Source organism: Bombina bombina, chromosome 2, assembly GCF_027579735.1.
Source record: "Bombina bombina isolate aBomBom1 chromosome 2, aBomBom1.pri, whole genome shotgun sequence".
Taxonomy (NCBI): Eukaryota; Metazoa; Chordata; class Amphibia; order Anura; family Bombinatoridae; genus Bombina; species Bombina bombina.
The window spans coordinates 705,304,408-705,313,205 of record NC_069500.1 but is presented as its reverse complement, the minus strand read 5'-3'; positions in this window follow the sequence as shown (position 1 = coordinate 705,313,205).

The window sequence follows — 8,798 nt, the reverse complement described above, 5'->3', positions numbered from 1 at the left end:
TGCAGTGTAATTCACCCTATCTGGTGTTCCATACAGATAAGGTCGTTTTACGTACCAAACCTGGTTTTCTTCCAAAAGTGGTTTCCAATAAGAATATTAACCAGGAAATAGTTGTTCCTTCTCTGTGTCCTAATCCAGTTTCTAACAAGGAACGTCTGTTACACAACCTTGATGTGGTTCGTGCTTTGAAGTTTTATCTAAAAACAACTAAAGACTTCAGACAAACATCGTCCTTGTTTGTCGTCTATTCTGGCAAGAGGAGAGGTCAAAAAGCGACTGCGACCTCTCTGTCTTTCTGGCTGAAAAGCATCATCCAATTGACTTGGCTTCCACATGGGCTTTCATGAATGAGGCTTCTGTTGAACAGATCTGTAAGGCAGCGACTTGGTCCTCACTGCATACATTTACTAAATTTTACAAATTCAATACTTTTGCTTCTTCGGAGGCTATTTTTGGGAGAAAGGTTTTGCAAGCAGTGGTGCCTTCCGTTTAGGTTACCTGACTTGTTCCCTCCCTTCATCCGTGTCCTAAAGCTTTGGTATTGGTTCCCACAAGTAAGGATGAAGCCGTGGACCGGATAAACCAATGTAGGTGAAAACAGAATTTATGTTTACCTGATAAATTTCTTTCTCCTACGGTGTATCCGGTCCACGGCCCACCCTGGCATTTTGGTCAGGTTTAAATTTATTTTTGTAAACTACAGTCACCACTGCACCCTGTGGTTCTCCTTTTTCTCCTAACCGTCGGTCGAATGACTGGGGGGGTGGAGCCTGAGGGGAGCTATATGGACAGCTCTGCTGTGTGCTCTCTTTGCCACTTCCTGTAGGGATTGAGAATATCCCACAAGTAAGGATGAAGCCGTGGACCGGATACACCATAGGAGAAAGAAATTTATCAGGTAAACATAAATTCTGTTTTTTCTAACACCTTATTTTTGTGTGCTTGTCTGTATTAATAAAGAATACGTTACCCCATCGGAATGCCCCTGTTCATATAACATTACTAACCATCAACGGTCATATTCCTATTAAGACTTATGTAAACGTTGACATCTCGCTTTACTATATCATATGTTACTCTTGTTCCTTTGATATTATGTGTGACAATATGTGAATACTATTCACTGACGTAATTACGATCACGTGACCCATTCCCATCCAATGGGAGGAGGACGTTTCTAATTGGATTTCATTGGGGGTGTGCATCTTTTGCCGCCCCTGATTGTCTGATTAGTTTGATTTAAGCAGGAAGGTGCCCCACAGTCTGGTTAGCCTTTGATAAAGCCGGTTGCGGCGAAATACGCATCAGGTGTTCTATGAGACCAGCTCCCTACTCATTTGCATAATTTGCTTCTCTGTTGTGGCCTTTATAAGCAGTCTTGGATAATTATCAGTAATCAGGCATATTTCCAGTCTGGTTAACACTGCTCCAGTATTGCACTAGTCAGCAGTAGCCTTGTTGGAGGAAAATCCTCCTTTTTTAGATAGTTTTTGTGCAATCCGTGAAGCATGTTATAGTGTACACCGGACTGAATCTCTTTACCTGTATTTGATTTGGTCATATTTTCAGTCATTTATTGATTCATAGTGATATTATCCTACTCTGCTTATTTATCTAATTGATTTAGTTTTGTTAACCTCTTTACACGGAGTGCAGAATTATTAGGCAAATTAGTATTTTGACCACATCATCCTCTTTAATCATGTTGTCTTACTCCAAGCTGTATAGGCTCGAAAGCCTACTGCCAATTAAGCATATTAGGTGATGTGCATCCTTGTAATGAGAAGGGGTGTGGTCTAATGACATCAACACCCTATATCAGGTGTGCATAATTATTAGGCAACTTCCTTTCCTTTGGCAAAATGGGTCAAAAGAAGGACTTGACAGGCTCAGAAAAGTAAAAAATAGTGAGATATCTTGCAGAGGGATGCAGCACTCTTAAAATTGCAAAGCTTCTGAATCGTGATCATCGAACAATCAAGCGTTTCATTCAAAATAGTCAACAGGGTTGCAAGAAGCGTGTGGAAAAACCAAGGCGCAAAATAACTGCCCATGAACTGAGAAAAGTCAAGCGTGCAGCTGCCAAGATGCCACTTGCCACCAGTTTGGCCATATTTCAGAGCTGCAACATCACTGGAGTGCCCAAAAGCACAAGGTGTGCAATACTCAGAGACATGGCCAAAGTAAGAAAGGCTGAAAGACGCCTACTACTGAACAAGACACACAAGCTGAAACGTCAAGACTGGGCCAAGAAATATCTCAAGACTGATTTTTCTAAGGTTTTATGGACTGATGAAATGAGAGTGAGTCTTGATGGGCCAGATGGATGGGCCCGTGGCTGGATTGGTAAAGGGCAGAGAGCTCCAGTCCGACTCAGACGCCAGCAAGGTGGAGGTGGAGTACTGGTTTGGGCTGGTATCATCAAAGATGAGCTTGTGGGGCCTTTTCGGGTTGAGGATGGAGTCAAGCTCAACTCCCAGTCCTACTGCCAGTTTCTGGAAGACACCTTCTTCAAGCAGTGGTACAGGAAGAAGTCTGCATCCTTCAAGAAAAACATGATTTTCATGCAGGACAATGCTCCATCACACGCGTCCAAGTACTCCACAGCGTGGCTGGCAAGAAAGGGTATAAAAGAAGAAAATCTAATGACATGGCCTCCTTGTTCACCTGATCTGAACCCCATTGAGAACCTGTGGTCCATCATCAAATGTGAGATTTACAAGGAGGGAAAACAGTACACCTCTCTGAACAGTGTCTGGGAGGCTGTGGTTGCTGCTGCACGCAATGTTGATGGTGAACAGATCAAAACACTGACAGAATCCATGGATGGGAGGCTTTTGAGTGTCCTTGCAAAGAAAGGTGGCTATATTGGTCACTGATTTGTTTTTGTTTTGTTTTTGAATGTCAGAAATGTATATTTGTGAATGTTTCACTGGTAAAAATAAATAATTTAAATGGGTATATATTTGTTTTTTGTTAAGTTGCCTAATAATTATGCACAGTAATAGTCACCTGCACACACAGATATCCCCCTAAAATAGCTATAACTAAAAACAAACTAAAAACTACTTCCAAAACTATTCAGCTTTGATATTAATGAGTTTTTTGGGTTCATTGAGAACATGGTTGTTGTTCAATAATAAAATTAATCCTCAAAAATACAACTTGCCTAATAATTCTGCACTCCCTGTATTTATTAATTTGCCACTCTGCATATTGTGATTGTACTATCATATACATATAGTATATAGGTTGCTAGGTCTCACTCCACTAAATGCTTTTTAATCTAAGTTTTATACACTTCAACACTGTTAGTTGGTCACTCTTAATATATTCATTAAAAGTTAAGTTTTAATGTGTTTACCCTTCCTGGAAGCTTCTCCTGCTTCATTCATCAGTTCATTTTGATAGATACATTATCAGTTGCTTTTTGAGTGCTCTGTTTTTGCCCATCTTTTCTCTCCAATTTTACTTATACCAATCGGGCTGTGAGCACCCCCCTATATCCTTAGATAGTCATTACGGGTTAATGAACCCATCATACCACTCTAAGATTTCTTCCTTTGTGGTATATGAATGTATAGGGGTTACTAATTAGATTTAGTAGATTCATTCCCACCACCTTCATTTTTGAACAATATACAAATTGAGAGGACAGCTCTACTCTACACACAAACACTTAGAGGGACCAACTCGTGCAGGCAGTTTCTGAGACAACTACATAGCAAAGCTGTCTGACTACTCATTGTGAGTTTTGAAGAAGAGTAAAATAAGCTTACCACTTGGCTATAATGATTTTATATCAGGATGGCAGGGTTTCTCTGTGCTAGCCCTGATGTTCTCTGCTGATCAGAGCACAGCATCCTAAAAAGTAATTTGAACTTGCCGGTGTTCTGAAAATCTGACTGTGTAAGAAAATCTGACAGAACGCAAGATAATATTTATGCCCCAGAATGCACTGCTGATTGACAGGGAGAGCTCATTGTGCTTGGAGGGAGGGGTGTTCAAGGGGAGAAAAGCACAAAAAAGCACAGGAGAGGGCAGCACAGGGGAGGTGGGTACAGGATGGGAGTGCTATTGTGAGGCAAACACTGCAGCATAAATACTTTAAAATTAAACTAAAGTTAAACACGGGAATTACATTTTCTTTTTGTCATGCTGCAAATTTGTGCCCCCCTGTCTGCCTATATACAAGTGCTCGACCCTGTTTCTGCGATATTATATGTCATTTGCGGGTGTCAGGGAGCCGCTATTTAAATGCGGGAGACTCCCGGACCTTCCGTGAGAGTTGGGATGTCTAAGTATAATACTATTATAGTGGTAGTTTTCAGATTACTTACTTTCAGAGTTCCTTTAAAATTTTCAATGAGCTATAAGTGTCCTTGTTACTAGTTGTAGATATTATTTTAGATGAGGTTTTCTGCTAATACATGTTTATGATAATCTAGTATGATACTGCAGTCGCCCTCTATATAATCCGATTGATAGTTTTATCCTGCACCGTTTGAGTACAAGAGAGCTTGGATGCACTGAGACCAACGTTTAGCAAGAGATATGTTATTCAGCAGAATATATTCTTGAGTATATATGTTTCTCACAATGGATATTAGTTCATAAGTACCTTCTTTATGGACAAGGTTTTACAGCTACGGACCCATAATCCAATACAATGTATGTTTGAGGCGGTCCCTTGGACCCAGATTACTACCTAGCAAGTAGATTAGCAAAGGCACAGTACTTCTAAGATTGTTTGATGAAGAATATCCATTACCTTGTGATTCTTCTCCTCTAGGTGCATAATAATGCCACATATATAAGGATTATGACATTTGGGCCCTGGATGTATTATATACATTTACTTGGTTTGGTTGTGCTAATATATTTAATTTAAATAATATGTTGCCGGCGGCCAAGGCAACGTGACAGGTTTCTATTATGATGCACAAACAAACTCGGATACATATTTACTATTATGCCCATAGGACACCATAAACTTACAAATAGTTGAAAGTGCTAAGTTTTATGAGGAACCAAGGGAGGGGCAAATGGCATAAGTCAATATGGACCCTGTTGTCCAGACTTCCTTTACACCCCAGGACTGACTTCTGTGATCTCTCACTTCGCAGCATTCTGTAAAGTTAGTACTAGTCACTGGGATACCTAACTCTATCAAGGGTATGAACCTAAATTTTTGCTTAGTCTCAATTTTTGTGTTTCCTGTTTGCAGTGCGAGGCCTAGTATACAACATGTTTTCTATAGATTTGACTAATCTAGTAATCCAGTTGTTATTATAAAAAGTTTTAGTCTAGCCTAACTTTTATAGCAAGGAATGCTAAATATACTTTTGGTTACCAGATGACATGCATATATACTCACAAGGTTAAGTTCCACATATATCACTTACACTGTAATTTTCACCATATCCTGTAAAATTCTGTTCTAAAGTTCTCAGTTTAGATAAATACCGGCCTACATGTTCCTGTCCTCTTGTGACTATAGTCTCCATAATTTAATCTCCGCCTCTCCTCAGTCTTTGTTTACTGAGTAAACTAAGGAACGCAGATTCCATAGTCATTTTCCTACTATTTACCATACTTCTGTTACAATGTAGCGGCCATCGATATTCCCATCCCTATTTTCTATAATAAGAATAGTTTTGCTCTCCTCCATCTAATACGTATCTGCAGGTGTTTAGAGACCCAAGACGGGCCTCTTTAGTCTGAGGAGGGTGATATAAGTCACAATTATAACAAAAATGAGGATGATATAGGCTCTAAGTGCTAACCGGATATAATACTGAATTGGGTTTAGTATGTGTAACCTAGGGTACATTCTATGATACAACTTTTTGTTTGTTTGAAATTTCACTATATTTGGTTAGACTGTAATTGAAGCTGTATTTATATACTTATATACCTAAAAAGATTTGCACCGACTTATAAGAGTTATTTTATATGTAACTATATTGTGCTATATTCTGAGATGTTCGCATTGAAAATCCTCAATAAATATATATATATATATATATATATATATATATATAGATATATATAGATATATATATATAAAGTAGAAGAAGATTGCACTCCAAGCTAACAATTCAAACCAATGCCCTGGGTGCAGCAAAAACAGCAAATAGACATAGAAAAAAAGCGCACTCCAAGGGATCCTTATTCAGGCACTTTTAATAGTGAACGTTTTCGGACGCCTAACGTCCGTCCTCAGACCAGACACTTTTTGGTCTGAGGACGGACGTTAGGCGTCCGAAAACGTTCACTATTAAAAGTGCCTGAATAAGGATCCCTTGGAGTGCGCTTTTTTTCTATGTCTATATATATATATATATATATATATATATATATATATATATATATAAAATTATGTATACAGAATATATATATATATATATATATATATATATATATATATATATATATATATATATATATATATGTTTGTGTGTGTGTGTGTGTGTGTGTATAGGAAACTGGACATTTTAATTAATTCAGTAGTTTTTGAGATATTTATACATTAAATTAAAGGTTGATTTCTGTGATATTTGGCACACAAATATTTAGTACATATTACATAGTTTCTATGTATTATTAGGAAAGCTACTGATTATTTTTGTGGCTGTTACAGATGATGATATTGTAAGTAACTTGCTATAAAATTGTAAATTACGTATTAAATACTAGCTGGGGGCTATTCAATTTTTCCCCCCCAAGACCCAGTGACATAATACCACATACCTTTGCGACCCTATTTTTATGCTTCGTCTGAACATTTCTGAAGTAATATACAAGAGGATAGCTGCAATTTTTGACAAAGTGTCTAGAATGTGTGTGTACTTTATTTCTGATTGTAGTCAAACTTGAAAGTGTTGTAAAAGGTAAAAATACACACTCTCATACAAACACACCACTCACTCTTTTATAACACACACTCATACAAAACACACACACATCACATCCACATACTCTCTCACATAACTAGGGTTGCCAGGTGTCCAGTATTTAACTGTACATTCCAGTATTTTAGCAGGTTGTCCAGTAAAATCTATATAAAAATACTGGACATTTAAATGTACAGTTGTTTAAAGTCCGCTGTCATCTAAATGTAAAGGAACTCCTGTGCCTCTATTGATTACAAATATGACCAAAAAAGAAGCCATGATGTGCATTTTGTATTATGTGTTACAGGTGGTCATGAGGGTTTTAAATCCTCTGTGTGTGCTCCTGGCAGTTAAGGGGGTCAAATCACTACTACATACAGGCGTTACTGGCAACCAAGGGGATAAAAAAACTGCTCAGTTGTGAAATATATAGATAGTGGAATCAAATGTGGGGAATAAGGTTAAGCTTTTAGGTGACATTATGTGACTTACCACCTGTGCCCAGTCAATTTCATACCCCCCAACTGTCCCGATTTTCGCGGGACAGTCACGATTTTAGGGGTCTGTCCCTCTGTCCCGAGTTGCTAGCCATCTGTCCCGATTTGCCCCAGGCATTTAAAATATATATATATATTTATTTATTTTTTTAAATTCTATTGGGCTCATACTCAGAAGCAGCTGGCTTTGCTCTCACAGGGTTAGATACCTGTTATATTCCCTGTGGAAAAGGAATGGTGTGTGGGTTAAGCAGGAGTAAGAAGGCTGTATACACTCTGACCACGGGTAATGGTGACCTCTCTAACCTACCTCTGGTAATGATGATATCTAACCCCTGGTGATAATACTAGCATGCCTTCAGTTTTATACAATGAGCAGTGGCAGCCGCAGACTGCAAGCTAATGTGCTTGCCAACCCCAGGACCCCATACAATGAATTACAGATACCCATATATGATGTAGTGTGTGTGTCTATCTGTATCCATAACTGTGTGTGTGTATCTGTATGTATAAGTTTATGCTATGTAGTGTGTGTGTGTCTGCATGTATAAATGTAAGCTATGTAGTGTGTGTATGTGTATCTGCATGTATAAGTGTAAGCTATGTAGTGTGTGTATCTGCATGTGTAAGTGTATGCTATGTAGTGTGTGTATCTGTATGTATAAGTGTATACTATGTAGTGTCTGTGTATCTGCATGTATAAGTGTATGCTGCATGTATAAGTGTATGCTATGTAGTGTGTGTGTGTATCTGCATGTGTAAGTGTATGCTATGTAGTGTGTGTGTATCTGCATGTATAAGTGTATGCTATGTAGTGTGTGTATCTGCATGTATAAGTGTATGCTATTTAGTGTGTGTGTATCTGCATGTATAAGTGTATGCTATGTAGTGTGTGTGTGTGTATCTGCATGTGTAAGTGTAGTCTATGTAGCGTGCTACTGTGCATTTTTGCTGACTTTAAAGGCCAGAATCTAGAATATTAATGGGGAATGCAGAGAGTAGTTTTAAAGAATTTATTAATAAATGTGCAATTAAGATAAAAATATTTAGCAATGTCTCTGCAAAGGCTAATTAAATACAGCGCTCACATAGCCATACCAGTGGTTTGAGCTTGTGTTTGACTTGCTGCCTAAGTGTATTAAAATATATGACTTTATTTAGAATTTTATTTTTATTACTTTGGTCTTATGATTTTTTAAGCCCCTCCCACCACATTTCAAATTTTTTTTTTTTGGGGGGGGGGGGGGGTCCCTCTTTTTAATTTTGAAATGTTGGGAGGTATGAATTATAGGTTGTCCCGTATTTTTATGAAGCACAACTGGCAACCCAACACATAACACACACTCTCTCATAATACAACACACAAACACCACACACACACGTTCTGACCCATTAAATATAGCAT